The sequence below is a fragment of the Tachypleus tridentatus genome, chromosome 8 (genome assembly GCF_004210375.1).
Source record: "Tachypleus tridentatus isolate NWPU-2018 chromosome 8, ASM421037v1, whole genome shotgun sequence".
Lineage (NCBI taxonomy): Eukaryota > Metazoa > Arthropoda > Merostomata > Xiphosura > Limulidae > Tachypleus > Tachypleus tridentatus.
This window is the reverse complement of record NC_134832.1, coordinates 157,754,266-157,773,100: the sequence shown is the minus strand read 5'-3', so window position 1 is coordinate 157,773,100 and position 18,835 is coordinate 157,754,266. Positions and strand designations below refer to the sequence as shown.

The 18,835-nt window shown below is 32.3% G+C and overlaps 1 long non-coding RNA gene across 1 annotated transcript; it reads right to left on the bottom strand.

Moving 5' to 3' along the window:
* Window positions 1-613: 613 nt before the first annotated feature.
* On the bottom strand, window positions 614-6,683 carry LOC143223804 (uncharacterized). Its single transcript, XR_013013081.1, has 2 exons — window positions 5,869-6,683; window positions 614-1,936 (listed from the first exon to the last, which is right to left on the bottom strand). It is a non-coding gene; the product is annotated as an uncharacterized LOC143223804 (long non-coding RNA).
* Between the last annotated feature and the right edge of the window lie 12,152 nt (window positions 6,684-18,835).

The window sequence follows — 18,835 nt, the reverse complement described above, 5'->3', positions numbered from 1 at the left end:
GTTTATGCATAAATATTCAAACATGTCAATAATAGTAGATAGACTCCTACGAAGAACAATAAAACATTTTGATAAAAATTGGAGAAAAAATGAACTATTATGTGAGATCGATAGATTGAATATTCGCGCAAAGCTACTCGAGGGTTATCTGCGCTAGCCGTCCCTAATTTAGAAGTGTAAGACTAGAGGGAAGGCAGCCCGTTATCACCACCCACCGCCAACTCTTGGGCTACTCTTTTACCAACGAATAGTGGGATTGACTGATACATTATAACGCCCCTACGACTGAAAGTGCGACCGGGATTCGAATCCGCAACCTTCGGATTACGGGTCGAACGCCTCAACACGCTTAGCCATGTCGAGCCGGTATACATTAGATTAATAACTAATAATTAAAGAAATAAAATAAAAACAGGCCACCTATGAACTAAACATCACATTAGTGAGGAACTTGAAAATAAACATTGAAAGGTAATTTACGTAAATATTTTAGCTGACCCCTATTATGGAAGTGCGATTGATGGAACTGTAAAGAGAAATGATATGTTCTTACCAAATACATTGGTGAATGATGCATGAACATTGCACTGATAGGGGCCTGAGCAAGTGCGGGTTACTCTGGCTCTCATGTAATATTTATTGACACATTAAACAGTTCAGATAAACAAAGAAAAGGAAGAGGCCAAGTGCACTTGACCCTTCTGGGTATATATTAATACCCAAACGACGAGAGAGAGTGAATCGTCCGCAGTAATAGATACGTGTGTGTACAGGGTGTCCCAAAAAATGTATACGCACTTTGAATGATTATAAATACAATGTTTATTAAGATATATCTAGGTTTTATAATCCAAGTTTAAGAAGCAACTGTAGAATCTTTTGAGTTATCGCAGGTGTTCGAACTGATGACCGTTCTGATCCGGGCACTGCTGATAACGCGGTGAGATTTAACGAATCATTTTATTTGGTACTTGGGCGCATTCTCTTTCAACTGCTTCTCTCAGTTCATTGATGTTTGCAGGTTTTGTGTTACAAACCTTATCTTTGACGTATCCCCATAAAAAAAAAGTCCAGAGATGTTAGGTCTGGTGAACGGGGGGGTAATTCACTGCTACCTCTTGGCCCAATCCATCTGTTCGGCAAAGTTTTGTCAAGATAGGCCCTCACATTACGATGGTAGTGGGGGAGGTGCTCCATCTTGCTGAAAATAAAACTCCTCATCTCCAAATTGCTCTCGAATGCGTGACACGCTAGATTCTTGCAACAAGTTCAAATAAACGAGACCAGTGTTTGTGTTTTCGAAAAAAAAAAATGGTCTAGTTATGCCCAACGCTGATAATCCACACCACACTGTTAACCAGTGGTAAGTTTACGTGGTGTTCAACCGTAACAGGCGGGTTCTGATGAGCCCAGTAGGTGCAATTGTGGCGATTAACTGAGCCACTTAACTTGAATGCGGCCTCATCGCTACAGACAATCTTTTTTGGAAGCTGTGCATCCTCTACAGTTTTTTTGTCAGGTACCACTCACCAAATCCAGTCAGAATCATCTTCATTGAGGGTGTGGACTAATGCTGGAATAAAACTTTTCCAATGAGCGTGCTTCAATATGCGATGGACGCTCGATTTTGGGATTCCTGTTTGCCGAATAGATTTTCTTGGAGATCGGTGGAGACTTTCCCACAGCTCTGCTTCTCGTGTGGAACTGGTGGACGACTGCAAGCTTCCAGAATGCCCTTTATGGACGTCTTGAACAGTTCCATTTGCTTGAAACGTGTCTCTAATACGAGTAATGGTGAGTGGATATGTTTGAAATTCCTTTCTAAAACCGTCTTTACACTTCAGCTACGTTCTCACACTTCCAGTAACACTTTAAGATAACTTTCCTTTTATCAAAGCTTAGTTTTACTTCTTCCATTACTTCAAATCCGTTGTATCTGTAAAATAAGAAAGTTTGAGTTATAATCATTTAAAGTGTGTATACATGTTTTTGGGACACTCTGTATATATCCAAAACACATGTAATACAAACACACAGTAAATAATAATCTAAGCATAATAAAATTATTTATCAAGAAGCAAACACAACAATTTAAATAAATTATTAAATAAGCCCATAAGAAATAACAATAGGGAGCAGCTGGCATGGCTATTAACACTTTTATTGTTTGTTTTTAAATTTCGCGAAAAACCTACGCGAAAGCTATGTGCGCTCGCCGTTCCTGATTTAGCAGCGTAAGACAGGAGGAAAGGCAACTAGTCGTCACTACCCACCGCCAACTCTTGGGCTACTCTTTTCCAACGAATAGTGGGATTGACCGTCACATTATAACGCTCCCACGGGTGAAAAAGCGAGGATGTTGGTGCGACTAGGATTCGAACCCGCGATCATCAGACTACGAGTCAAACGTCTTAACCACCTGGCTATACCGGGACAAAAGATTGGAAACGTGAAAAAACAGGATTCTTTCTGAATTTAAAATTTTCTCAAAATACTTTCATTAAAATGTTTGTAAGTATGAAATGCTCCTTGTTTTGGGGACCTTACGTATGACGAGTTTGTATAAATTTATCTTTAATTTTAAACGATTTGCTTCACCAATATATAATTCACCACAATTTAACCAATATTCTGAAGAATATGTTATGTTTGTTGAATTGCAGTTTAGCAAATTATTAAGAAAAAACAAAATGTCTTTATTATTTTATTTATTGTTTTATAGTTTTCATACACCGAAATTATACAAATGTATTTCTTTCTTTCGCAACAGAAAAAAAAATCTTCATGACGGAAACCCCACTTGAAATAAAATGTATCTCAGAACGGCTGGTATGGGTATTAATACTTTTATTGATAAGGAGAAAACAACGTTCCGAGGTCATCGTCAGGTTAACAAAGATAACTTAAGAAGGTAGAAACGTTGTTTTCTGCTTATCGATAAAAGGGCCCGGCATGGCCAGATGGGTTAAGGCGTTCTGAGGGTCGCGAGTTCGAATCCCACTCGCACCAATACATGCTTGCTTTTTCAGCCGTGGGGGCATTATAATGTTACAGTCAATCCCACTATTCATTGGTAAAAGAGTAGCTCAAGGGTTGGCGGTGGGTAGTGATGACTACCTGTTTTCCCTCTAGTCTTAAGGCCTGGCATGGCCGAGCGCGTAAGGCGTGCGACTCATAATCCGAGGGTCGCGGGTTCGTGCCCGCGTCGCGCTAAAACATGCTCGCCCTCCCAGCCGTGAGGGTGTATATAGTGACGGTCAATCCCACTATTCGTTGGTAAAAGAATAGCCTAAGAGTTGGCGGTGGGTAGTGATGAGTAGCTGCCTTCCCTCTATTTTTACACTGCTAAATTAGGGACGGCTAGCACAGATAGCCCTCGAGTAGCTTTGTGCGAAGTTCAAAAAACAAACAAACAAACCCTCTAGTCTTAGATGATTTATATTGTAAATTCTCTGTATTTTCAAATATTTTTCATTATGCATTTAGTATCATTTTACAATTATATTAAGAACTTTAATGTCTCATAATCTAGTTATATCAAATCCCATACTTAAATTTATCTTTAAAAAAATCATTGTGTACGAGACATATCTATACCACTATTAAATAGTATTTCATAAGTGTAAGTAGTTTTACTATACAAATTATCAAGAAAACCTTTAGATATGGGATTGAGAATGAACTTTCAGCTTCATTTATAATAAGATATTATGAAACTGTATTTATTTCTATCTTTTAACACGTTTAATTATTTGCATATCGACCCATCTCTTTGTACAGTTCATCTGTGTCTTTCTCACATTGCAGGCTAATCCTCGAAAGAACAAAGCCAACAATAGACAAGAGGTAATACTTTTTTCACATTCCTCGCATCCCTGTTTATTGCTCAAATAACAATACCAGTGGTATTTTACTTACTGACTGATAAAAGAAATATGCAAACAATTCACAACACAAGTATAATAATGTATTTTAGATTTTAAAACTACTAATTAGAACACTATGTTTCTCTTCCCATTTATTCAAATGACATACGAACAATGTGAAATATTATATCGTGGTCAATGTTGCTTATTACACCATATAGTTAAACAATAAACAATGAAAGAAAACTGTACTTTTTAAAACAAGTGTTGGTCACAATGAATAACATTGTAAAATGTCTTCAATATTACATCTTTAACCAATTATAAATATTATACTTCAACCAGTAAGAATATACACATTTAGTTTATGTAATGTAGATTGTGCTTAATAGTATTTTTCATATATTATAGTAAATAATTCAGAAAGACAAATAAACATAAAATGATATTTAAAATATATTACTTTTATACTTTTATCATATTATTAAAGTTATTTGTAGAAATAAAATAAATAACAAATGTCCACACAATAATTTAACAGCTCATGTTCTAATAATTAATAATCTTATTTACTGAATGTAATTCACATTTCACTAGATGTCAGGGCAGTTTAGGTGTATGATGTCACCCTTATAGTGTTTTCAAGTTGTACATAAATTATTTATCTATTGAAAACACTATAAGGGTGACATCATACACCTAAACTAATAAAAAGTAAATAATAAAACAAAAAATAATTATTTTTATCAAATAACGTGACACTTTAGTCAATTAAAAGTGTTTGTAAAATAGAAATTGGCCTATAAACTTAGTTTACACCATTGTGTTATTTAGTAGCAAATCATATATTAAGACGTTCTTTTGCTTAATGTTTTAAGTGGGGTCAAACCCAAAAACTATGGGGGTATGCGTGGTACTATACTTGTATGGCTTAGGGTCCGTATAGTGTCCTCCCTATTAATTGTATGACCCTGGCATGTGGTTATCAATTGCATACCCACACAGTGAGTTGGGGAAGACCTCTAAATATTCTAAAAGTAGAAAGAAAACATATCTTTTGTTTGTTAGACTCAGTTATTTAAAGTACGATAACATTTATTGATGTTGAAATTGGTATTTTAGGATTTTCGTTATACGCCACTGCAAGGGAACAGTTCAATTTGTTCTTTATTATTAACTGAGAAGCTCCGGAAAGGGGCTATCTGTGTTTAGCACACATTTAGTATCTAAACTTGTTTTCAAGCATTGTAAGTCCACATACATACCACCGTGCTACTGGGAAGACTGGTTTCCTCAATCATTTTTTACGCTAAGATGACAAACTATGCCACAAAAAGCAACAAAACGCTTGTGAACTTTCGTTCCAAACAAATGTGATGTCAAAGAGTCATTTTACATGTACTGCATGATAACAGTAGAGTCACAAATTAATTATAAAACACGAAGTACAAGTTCATGACAGAAATAAGAAACTTTCACCATTATACATAACTAAATGTTTTCAAACGGAACTTACTGGCTCATATTAACTTACTTCAGTTGAAAAGAAAATCTCTATAAGGTCCGGCATAGCCAGGTGGGTTAAGGCGTTCGACTTGTAAACCACGGGTTCGAATCCCCGTCGCACCAAATATACTAACCTTTACAGCCGTGTGGGCTTGCTGCCTTCCCTCTATTCTTACACTGCACAATTACGGACGGCTAGCGCAGATAGCCCTCGAATAGCTTTGCGCAAAATTTAGAAACAAACAAAACTTCTACGTCCTTCAATTCACGTTTTGTTGAAACAAATAAGTAGAAGGAAATGAGAACAAAAAGGTTAAAAAACATAAAATCCCATGTATGGTATTATACCCAGACGTACGCCTATGCCACTGGGGGAGTTACTTAACATTAAGAAAATCATTTGTTTTAAAAATTTATGTCAGGCCAGACCATGAGATTAATAAACCTCACTCGTGTATCACCTGTTGTGGTGGACACAGAACACTAGATTTCCTACCCTTGTGATGACGTTTGTCCATAGTTGTTCTTTATTCGGCAGTCTCTCTCGCACCTTCTAAGCCTGATATACATCCACCACAGAAAAGCTTCGTGATGTGTTTACTGGCGCCGCCTACCTGCAGTAGTGCTCAACAACACAAGTGTTTAAAATAGTTTATATATACTGATGTTTATGGATATTTTTCAGGCACGAAAGGGACTCTTGGCATATTGTACATTGTGATGATTCTCTCCTAACTACAACTAGGCTCCAAGAGCTTTATTCTGAGACGCATATCAACAATACAATAAAAAATACTTTGGCGTAGAGGTCGCACCAACTAAAACGAGAAATCTGTAACCCAGAAATTCATGTTAACACGTGAATATATTATAGTGGTATTATTATTGCTACTATTGTAGTTATTTCTTGGTAATCGCAGAGCTATACAGTAGGCTATCTATTCTGTGTTCATGGAGGGGACTGGAACGACAAATTTTAGCCTTATAAACCTCATATTTGTCTTCTATCCAGCGAGAAATATAATACATGCATTCAACTAATATTTATAACAACAGATAAAAATTAAATGTTCTTTCAAGATTTTCTTTTTGTGAAAGTATTGCAAATAAACATTCTTTACAAGGTCCCTTGGTGGGTTAGTGGTAAAATTACAGACTTACAACGCAAAATCCGAGGTTAAGTTCTCTTCAGTAAATACGGTGGAAAGTTTATTAGAACTTTGCTTAATTAGCCAATCAAATGCCATCTCTGATGGGATGACGGTGTGGCTATCCACTTAAAATTTGGGATTAGAGACCTCCGTCAATGGACAAAACATATAACCCTATATTTTTTTTTCAAGCAAAGCTCTGGAGGCTAACCGTTATATCTGAGGTTTAAAATATTAATTTATTCGATTTTTGTGTTGGACAGAGTACAAATACTGCACTGCGACACTTTGCGCTTAACAACAAACAAACACTTCCAGCTATGAAACAAGACCAGATGTCGTTATTACTCGATAACTTCTTAATGATTTAGTAACTGTTTTTTTGTGATTTTGATCAAAACAGAGGTCGAAAATCTTCTTTCATAATGTGTGTGACCTGCTATCTAGTGAGTAAAATAAAACGTAATGACTACATCTGTTTGTTTTTTAGAGATCATACCCTTGTAAAATAGGAAATAAAAACATATGGAATGGTAGTTATTCGTAAAATTTCTATGAGGTATATGTAAAACGAAATAAATTTGCTAATCAACGTAATGATTTAAATCGTTTTAAACACTGTCCATCTACACTATCACTTTACTTGTTTACGTACTTTTTACTGTACCTAATATTTTGTTTTTGGATACATTTATAGCAATTCTACGAATAACCAACGATTTATACTTTTTGTTAAAAATGTGATTTTACCCTTTGTATTAAAATTAGATTCTGTTTAGTTTCATCAAGGTTCGTGTTAAGATTGCCAATTGTTTCTTCTGCTGCATACCTTGACCACTGAGAATGTTTCGTTTTTTATTTTTAACACGCTTCAAAGTATCTAGTTATCTCATGATGTTCCTGTTGAACTTGTGTTGCCATACACATGATGTCAACATCTTTACATCTGGCCTTCTTCCATTGGTACTGCTCTTGCTGTGATGGAGACGTTACTCTCAGATTAGTAAAGCTCAAACGAATCTTCTCAAGGCCAGATGGTTGGGTCATCTTGAATCTTCCTTTAATATTCCGTTTGACTTGACATTAGCAAAGTCTGGTTTAAAATGCTTTGTGGTTTGGTTCCTTTCCTCTCTTGACGTTCTTTGGTTTGATGTTTTTTGTCTTCTCATTATATTATGAACGATTTTTTGTTACAGTCTTGCTTATATTATACCTAATTTGTAATTTCTTTATCAACAGGTCTTACCTCTTATGCGGTATGTCGGTGTTGCATTTCCCCTGGAGAAAAGTTGTATATGGATTATTGATCGTCTTAGCATTTTATTTGAGGAAAGATAGGGCTGAGCTTGTCTCGTGGCTCGCTCTACATTTATATTCTGATAATAGGTATCTTGAGATTTCGTGTATCAGGATAAAATGTTTATCACTACTGTTTATCTTATCTGTGTAATGTCTGTTTTGGGATGGCAATCCCTGTTTGTCCTTTCTTTCACTACTCGTTGGGTGTGGAACTCAGGGTTTTTAGCTCTCTACTTTCCTTGTTGTTTCCCATGTACTTGGATTCTCTTCTCCAGTATTTCCAGCTGTTCATCATTGTCAGAGAGGTTAGTGGTTTTGATGTTTTGTCATTGTAGAATCATTTTCTTTATCATTTACTGGTCTCTCGACATTTTCACTAAACTGGGGAATATCAACTTTATCAGTTGATTACTTTTGCAACATCAACTGATTTTACAGTAACTCCAATTAATGAATTATTTTATATGGCATAATTTATAAATACTCATAGGTAATTGATTATATTGATTAATCAAGTTAATTTTCCAGTTCTATAAATTATCATTTATACAACTGAATATAGCTAAGAGCTACGGAACTTGGTCTTAGGAAAATTTAACTATCACGCTTGCTGCTATAGTTTGCTTACTTATAGCCATTCAAGAATTTGTGCAACTTCATTCAGAAACTGTATATTTTTGCCAATGCTAACAATTATTACCTTTTGCTAATATAATCAAGTCCGTTTTGCAGAACTGCCTTATTACTAGTCAAATTTTCTTCTAGTCTTCCATTGCAGTCAACAGCAGTGCTCGTGACACTCTCAACACTAAGTCCACTGTGCTCACCGTAGTCACTCAACTCTTCTTCTTCGACTCCATGCTCAGTTATACTACCACTGGTGCAACTAGCTGTGTCACTGCTGTTCTTCTAAGTCTGACTCAGAATGACCTGAATCATTGTTTTCATAACACACAGAAATTAGTTAGCAATTGATAATGACAAATTTTTTGTCGTACGTTTATTCGACCAAACACATGAACTGGTTTGAAATGATTAAAAAAGGCCACTGATTTTATACTTTACATAGAACATGAATGATAAGAACTTGGAGGTCATAAACAGCACAAGTACGTCGTATACCATACACCTAAATATATCAAAATAATATCAGGATTTCCTAAAGCCTTTTGAGATGTTGACCCCTTTAGAAATTTATAAAGCGGTCACTGATTCTCAAATTCTTAGAACATAAATTAGAAGTGAAACTTCAAAATATAATCAACTTTTATGATGCAATCATTAGGAAACATAAAATGTGAAAAAGAATGAGGTTTTCTCTAAAAGTTGCCTGATGAATATTGGACTGTAGGGTTCAGAGTTTGAGTCTCTGAAGTTTCTAACATTAAACCTATTTCTCTGTCTCTTCAGAAGTCCAACCATTTACATGACTAATTGCAGTTTTAACAACATACAAACTTGGAGAGTCATACAGCACTTAGATGCATAGGCCAACTTTAGCACAGGAGTTCTTTCTGTCCTCCTATCAACACTTAAGTCCTTATTCACCCCTTTACAGTCTCACCAAACCAAGGGGATCAATATCAACCATTCTGGGAAACCCTAATTTACATGATAAAGAATTTTGACAGACATTTGAGAAATTACAAAGTTTTATATTTAAATATCCATAACAAAGATATAAATGAAAAATATAAAGTTATTACTGAAATAAACCTCAAAAATGTGACAAGAAAAACAAAGAAATAATAATATCTGATCTATTAGAAGTCATAAAAATGAAGAAGATAAATTGGAACTATTTTAAACTGTTCTGGTCATCGTTATGATGAAGTCCAAAACTTGATAAATACCATTAATAACTTTAATCCAACATGAGGTTGTTTGACATAAACTATTGCAAAACATAAATTATTTTCAGAGTAAAAAAGTCTCTGTCATAAAGAACGTAATAATATTGAACAATTTTATACAGAAATAATACAATCTGTTAGACACTTTAAAATATATACTTACAATATTTAAAAATACCATGCAATGCATCTGAGATAAATAATAATGATACGATAAAATCTGTGTCACTAAAGTTACTAATGACCAGACAATATTTTTTATAGAAAAGCTGTATTTTATACAAACAAAATTGAAAATTACCAATCCTGAAATTTTTTTTAAAATAAAAATATCATATTAACATTATTGTGAGATATCTAACCAGTCACAAGTTGAAATGGTGAAATGTATTAAAATCTTGAAGAATATTTATCTGGGAAATGTAATGTGACATCGTGGTTATCGTTAAGTTTCCACAAAGCTTTGTTAGCATTTAATCACTATGTTGTACAGCATAACTGTCACAGTTTTACATTTTAACATAAAGGGTGTTTTACCATTTCACTATGAATAATTTACAATTATAATATTTTAAGTACTTCTGGATATGAAATTTCATTATCTTGACTTCCAAATCACTTTTATAGTATTTAGTGCAAACTACAGACAAATACCCAAATTCAAACCTACAGCTTTATATAATTACATTTTCATGTTTACAAAATACAATTTCATGAAAGTTCTTAAATGGTGTCACATCTGTGCTAAAGTACAAACATTTAAACCTAATGGCTCAGAAGAGCTAATTTGACAAATTATAAACTGTGCCCAAGTACAACTGGTCACAGTGATGACCCTGTAAATATTTTCTGAAAACTGTGAAAACAGAACAGCTACATTTGTACAGATAGTTGGTGCTTTATTGACACAGTTTTGCAAGCCTGATAAAAGATATGAATATTCAATCATAATGAAAATAAATACATTTTTTATTGAGATTTGTTGTATACCTTCTTCAGTAATTAATACTTTTCAAATTTTCTGGCTCTTTCTGTTACAAAGATTTATTCATAACCTACCATCATGAACTTTAACAAAGGTATCACCACCAAAGTGGTCAGAGTAGTTAAAAATATGTTTGCTAACCATATTCTTAGACTTGACCAATCTATCTTCACAAAATAACACGTTGTTTTACTATTCTTTGATTGTTTGTTTAAACAGAGTATTTGTGATGAAACTTAGTTGAATGGACGATAACTGCTGTAAAATCACAAGTGTAGAGGATGACATTTTGAAGTCTTCCACTTGAAGACGAGAGGTGGAAGACTTTCCAAATGTTATCATCTACACTTGTTTTTCTCCAACAGGCAGTTGCCATCTATTCATGTAAGTTTCATCAAGTTATTTTACTTGTGTTATTTACATACAATAAACCTAACAAAATAAATAAGGATTTGAATCAAAATAATATATTGGTGTTACCTTCACTACCCTCTAAATTTAACTAATGTCTGGTCGTAAGAGAAACTTTTCATAGCTTTCAAACAGATATAATTTAATACAAAAACACCTTTTAACAATGAGAAACACACCTAAAGAAACTAAAAATAAAAGTATCAGATCTCTAGTTTAGTTTTATGTTTACTAAACTTTTCACAAGATTCCTCTGTTCATCTCTGAGGACCTCTGCTTAAATATTTTACTTGCTTCACACTGATGGAAACAGTTTATAATATGCTCCATCTAATGGCATTCAAACCTTATTTGTAGCTATATTCTTTATGCTTTTCTTCATTGTAGTTCAGACTACATGCTGTGACATTATAAAAGGGTGGAATTGAAAAACTGTAATAATAAAATAAGGAAAGAAACATAAAATGTTTAATTATGTATTTAAAGTATGATAGTTTATTTATCTATAAACCAATGTTTTGGGATGGAATGAAAATTTGAAAATAATTTAAAGTTGCACCATTTACAAGAGATTCCCTCAAAGCTGTATGCAAACAAGTGTTTACATTTTTTAAATTTTCTTTCCAATTTTTATTTAAAAAATGTTACAAAATGATAAAATAACCAATTCTAAAGTATTTTTGAGGTAGAAAATGTTGAATTAGAGTTTTCTATGATAACTATATTGGGTAAAAATCTTTTTACCTTTTACTAATTGAACTGGCGTGTGTGTTTTTCTCATAGCAAAGCCACATTGGGCTATCTGCTGAGTCCACCGAGGGGAATTGAATCACTAATTTTAACATTGTAAATCTGTAGAGTTACTGCTGTACCAGCGAGGCACTACAGAACTGATAGTTATCTACTTTTATTTCATGTAGTAGTTAAATTAAAATAAACAAATTTTAACACCTTCACTTAATTCTGAATCTTCCTGACTAGTAAGTACTACACCTTCACTTAATTCTGAATCTTCCTGACTAGTACTACTTTGTTTTCTTCTCATAGACACTCGGCGACAAAGATCGTTCCTTGATTTTCTTTAGAAACCTCTGAAAAATAAACAAAGAAGAAGAAAGAAAGAAAATTATTTTTCAATGGCACGAAAATAACAAAATTTACTAGCAATAAACAAAACAGGTTTTTTTTTCCAGTATGTCACTGTCCAAAGTTACAAAGTTCCTTTAAATAAGAGTAAATATGCATAAATTGTGTGTTTGTTTTAAATTTTGTGCAAAGTTACGTGAGGGCTATCTGAAGTAGCAGTCCTAATTTAGCAGTGCAAGACTAGATAGAAGGCAGCTAGTCATCACCACCCACTACTAACTCTCGGGCTACTATTTTACCAACAAATAGTGGGATTGAGTCTCACATTATAACAACCTCATGACTGAAAGGGTGAGCATGTTTGGTGTGACGGGGATTCAAACCCGCGACTCTCGTGTTATGAGTTGAGTGCCTTAACCACCTGGCCATGCCAGACCAAATATGCAAGGGATCTTCAAGTCAATAGACAGGACTTAAGTATTTTATCACAGAATTACACGATCCTGACCATTATATATCACACTGATTACAAATATCCCAGAACATTTTAACAAGCATCTCAAAATCTTTGGACCATCAGTTTTATTTGGTAGTCTCCACAAGGGGAAGTTTTAAGGTGTTAAACAGTTTTAAGAATTTCCAAAGACTAACTACCACATAACATTAATTTTTTTAAATGCATGTGACAATCATTCTCTTGTAATTCCATTGTTGGTTAGGGTGGTATTACTTGCATTTGAATATCACTCTTATACATTCTAAATTACTACAGGTTCAGGATGAGGAGTTAATTTTTTATTAATGGAAGCTCCTTGAAAAATGGCACACAAAAGAGATGATGAGTTAATAGTGTGAAACTGTCCTCGTTTTCTTGTAAGGAAATTTTTTATTGGAAGTAAAAAAACTGATATATAAAATATTTTTACAGACTCATCTTGTGTTATCCCTATTACTAACAAGTAAACCTTCTTGAATTTACAATTGAAGGCAAAGAGAGCTTTGAGAACATGGCTGTATCATGCTAAAAATATCCCTGGAAAAATGTTAATTTACTTTATTCAGTGAACTTTCTTCAAAGATAATAACAGCTGGGGCAAAATCTTGCTATTTGCCAATCAGCTATTTAAGGGGGAAGATATACATACAAACGTGATCACCAAATGGGAATGACTAGGGTTGTAAAATTTGTATAAGGATTATAACATAGGATGGGAAATCAAAAGATGGAATCTCTAACAGAAAAATGTAAAAATGTCTTAACTGAAGATAAATAGCAATGTATAAATAAACTTCTGTTTAATCCAGATTGTTAAATCCTCATTCTTCATAATGAACATTATGAAATGATTCAAGCAAATAACTCAAAATATTCAAATATCCTGTATCATGTTAAAAATTCAGTAAATTTTCTTTTTCCTTCACAATCACTGTACTTAATATCACATTAGGACATATGATTGCATGAACAAAAGAAAGAGGAACACTAAAAAATTTATCAGACAAGGATACATTGCTACAGCTGTACCAAACTATCCTTAAAACATCTCAAACTGAATGTTATGAAATAAAATATAATGCCACAATAATAATGTATGTTGAATAAAGTTGTGATGTTTACTTCCATAAAAATAATTTTACGTCATTATAAGCAGAAGTATCAAATGAGAGGAACATCTTGATAGTGTATCATAAAAATTGTCTTCTTATTTTAGTTGTTAAAAACAAACAGTAACAAAGGCTGTAGATTATATTCATCACGTTTTTATGACCTACAAATGAAATGATGTCTGACAAAAGTACTTGAGGGAGAAGTATATGTATCTAGAGTTGCATAGTAAATGTTACTACAAAGAACTGTGACTATACAGCAATATCTGTAAGTCACACACAGCCTATAATAAAAACAATCTACAAAACATTTTTTGGAAACTATGTACTAGTCATTCTGTTAACAACTGTATTATTATTTCTTAACTTAAAAAACAACAACCAACATCTCATTGAAGTATGCTTGTTTGTTATTGGATAAAACAACATAGTTTCATATAATATAGTACTCGTAAATACATACAAATTACTGTTTAAAACATTAAAAATTAACACCAGCTAACAAAACAACACTAAGTATACAATTAACTTTTAATGTATTCTATCCATTCATCCATCCAATATTTTCAGAAACCAAAACAAGTAATAAATATACTGTGTACATAAACATGTAAATATTGCTCTATATACAACTCAAGCAAAAAAATGGTGTTATTAAATAGGATAAATTTACCAAAAACTTATAAACTGATTTTATGGAAATTGTTTAGTTTGCACACAAAAGGCACTTGAAAACTATCTCCCAAAAACTCAGCAACAAAGGTATAAACAGATAAGTTACAATAAACTATTTTGTGGAAAACAAATGTAACCCACAAACAAAAAAAACATACAATGTACAACACAGATAAATATCTTTCTCAGTTACTGAACAAAAAAACATTCCACAAAACTTGATTTCTTCAAACTGAAAAACATCAACATCTAACACAACCAGAAAATTAAGTATGTTATACAGTTTCTTTGTAGCAGTTATAAGTTTATAATGATTAATAAAATATTTTCCAAACACACACACACACAAAAATAGTTCTGACTTGTTTTATTTGAAGTCTACTTATAAATATTATGTTTTAAAGTTAGTTTCTCTGATCAATTTTTATCATTTACACAAAAGCATGACAATATTATCAAATTTTATAACCTTTTAACTAGTGTTAAAATACCAATTGAGTTAAATGGTTTTAGCTGTTTCCAGAAGTGTAAAACTAAGCATAAAGAAGCACTTCATAGTTCAAAACATCAAAGCAATATACACATATTTACACTAATTATTCATGTCCACAGTAACATACTATTCTGAAAAAGAAATTGCCTATGGTCAAAACAAAGTAATACAAAAGGCTGGGACAAGAAACAACTAAATGTTGAACATTCAAGAGTAAGCAGTTTGAATCATGATGTGACCATTGAAGTCCAACCTGATAAAATGGATTGTAAACAACCAAGAGTTTTTGTGAAAACATTTATGAAACACAGAGGCTGATACCTTACAGAAGTTTCCACCCTTCATGATGGTTATTAGCTTACAAATATTTTGAACCCTTAAGACAACTAATGGTCACAGAAAATGTTAACCCTTATCACTAATCTCTGTAACTGTTGAAGGCCTGTGCAAGGGAACTTGCACTATCATTAACAAATTGTTTTATATTAGTTAAAAGGCCACTCTGACTTTTTTTCACAACAAATAACAAAAACAAAACATGATAATTTTTTACTCACTATCTAAACATGGCTATCTTTTGTTAGAATTTTATATTGCTCTGTACCTTTTCATTTGTCTGAATCTCTTGAGTATCTAATATGATTCACAATAGGTATTCCATGAATTAAAAAAACAACAACATGATATAGTACTATACTTGTACTAACATAAATTAATATGTAAATCAGGAGTACTAAGTCTTCTGTTTACAATCAGTAACAGGAGTAATGTTACAAAAATTCTTCTTCATTAACAAATGTTTACTAGTAGTTCTAGTGCTGTAAACATCTACAAGTTTGGGACCTTCAAAATTGGAATTTCATGTAACAAACAAATTAAACAAACAGAAGCAGAAACAGTATAGTGCTAGAGAGAAAAAAAACCCTTAATGTTTAATTACATCTCTCCCATGAGCAGTCAAATTTATAAATGAAAAAGCATGAATGATATTAAAAAAAGCAACACTTAATGACTGTAATTATGAAAAAAAATGGATCTTAACATATTTTTCATGAAGTATGTATTATTCACACAAACAATGTAAATTATATTACCTTATTATTAACTGCAATGGACTATTCCACTAAAACCTCTTTGCAAAGGAAAAGTATTTAACTACACCATCTACCAGATAGTGGGGTTTATTTAATGTAAAGTACAAAAACTGTTGAAAATTATACCCCATAATAACCTGATGATGTATCATTCATTATGAGCCTAAAATGCACTTTACAACATAGCTAATAATTATTTTATCTAATTAGTCAATTACAATTCAACCAGTAGCATACTTATATGACAAGTAAAATGCACAACTTTAAATGTTTCATAAAAGTTAAGCACAACTAACTTCTTTCAGTGTCAAATTATTAGAGAAACATGTCAAACATTATTCCCATTTTTAAGATTCTTTAAAAGTCCTTTTCCCATTTGTAGACTATCCTACCAAACATTTCTTACAAGCATGAGATGTGAGATTTATTTCAAAATAAACTGAACACTGGCTTTCAGATACGCAGCACGTAAATATGTTTAATATTGAGTAAAAACCAGCTGCCAGCTCTAAGTGTCTGATGTAAGTAGAGGATGAAAAGTCTGTTTATACAATGACAAACAAATTATACTACTTTGTAATATTACTACAGACATATTTGTCTTGTATATGTAACAAATAAACTGAATTATTCTATAGTAGTAACATCATATGCTCTTCTGCATTAGTTTGGTAAACAACTTTGTCAAATTATTTAGCACCACAAAACAGTCACCTTATAGCAACATCAAGGTACAGCACAGTGACAATCATTTAGCCACTTTTTCATGGTTGTAGTACTGTTTGTTTGTTTTTAGCATCTCCCACTATATTAGAGTATTACCATATTAGCACATAACCATTTTTTTTTTTCCCTTGTCATAATACTGTGATTTTCTAGTGTCTGCCATTAGGTTGCAGCAGTTGTGGTATAGTAACAATCATTTTACCATTTATGGATTATTATAACACAATGTATTCTTAGCACCCTTCATTATGTTACAGCATACCAGTCAACTATACCTAAATTACTGTACATAATACTAACTGTTCTCTCCTGTATTGTCTGCTTACCATTTTACTTCACCACATACCAGGTTGGCAATTTTACTTTGCATCCACATGATGATGTTTCTTCCAGTAATAACTGGGACCACACTTGAGAAACTGTATTAAGTACCATTCTAAAAATCTCATAAAAGCCCTTGGTGTTTGTTTTGAAAACACATCTTTACAGATATTGTTTATACAGATGACTCTCTTAACACAACTATATCAGTGTGTTGAATCATAAAGAAGACAGTTTAGATCTATCATAGCTGCTATTTATTATACTACAAGGTTTGTTTATATTCTAATATCTGTATGTAACTTTACAATTAGTTGTTAAGTTATATTCAGAAAACACAAGGAATTCAGTTGTGTCACAACAACAGTTTATAAGATGATTCAAGTTCATTTTCTACTATCTATATATTACCTTGAGACCAAACAGTTATGAGCTAGCTATTAAATCAAATGGAAAATTAGAACAGAACTATTACATGTACCACAATAGCAACATGTTAATTTACCTAGTGATTTCTTGAAATGTCTACATTCATACTATAATGAAGTTTTTTTTCCCTAAATTTCTAAATCAGTTAGAAACCTTATGAATTTTATTTTTTTTATATTAGAAAATATTTCAGTGTTTGTCTTATATTGTAATATTTTACTTATAATTTCACTCAAGGTATAATTATTAATAGACTAATACACTAAAATCTGCCAGACAACACTGACCCGTGTTTAATGTCTTTTTTTTATTATTTGTGTTATGATTACAATTTAATTATAATATCAAACTTCCCTCAGAATCACACTTTCCTATTCTATAACACAATAAATGGGCTAAACAAAAAGTGATTTAAAACTGAGAAATAAAGCAACACATGGGTCAAATAATTTTAATAATTTAGTGTTATAAACGTTTTTGTCTCTCACAAAATTTTAAAACTATATAGCCAAACAATTAAAAACTGGTCAATATATTTTGTTAGAAATAAGTAGAAAGTGCACTTCTTGGCCTAATTTCCTTGTAAGGCAAATATTAATATGGTAAGCTCTGCTGCTAGAACTATCCATTTTTAACAAAACTGTGGTAATGATGAGAATCTTTATATTTTATTAATGTTAACTGAAAGCCTGGTTCAGTCACTTCTCAGAATAATTGATATCAATGTTCTTGACATTGAACAGTCACATTTTACTAATTCATTAAACACACAAAAAACTGAATGGATACTTTCCATCAAGCCAGTAATTATAGGAAACCAAAATATGTAACAAAGGGAAGAATTAAGTACAATTATACTAATCACTGTTTGATGTTAACTGTCTGAGCTGTTTTAGGGCAGTTTCTACCAACTTCTTCTTGTCTGCTTCTCTCACCCTTAAGGGAGTAAAGAACATTAATTCACACTAAAAGTATGGATAGGTCAAATTAATATTTTAAAAAATTAGTAAATTATATTATTAAAATTGTACAAATCCTTTTCATTCACAAGCCTGAACAAGACCTACCTAAAAAAAATAAGACCCTTTAAAAAAATGTTGCATTATTTTAAACTTGTATTTTTTAGCAATAATTTTATTTCTAAAACAACTTGAAAGGTAGTTATACACTTTTCATAAATAAATAAACATTGCAATTGGTTTAAAAGCATGCATTATAAAATATAAAGTGTAAACACACCATTGTAAAGTAAAAAAAAAAAAAAAAACTTATCTTTATGACACAAATTTGTCCTAAACAATGTTTTAGGTAACACTGCATAACAAATCATTT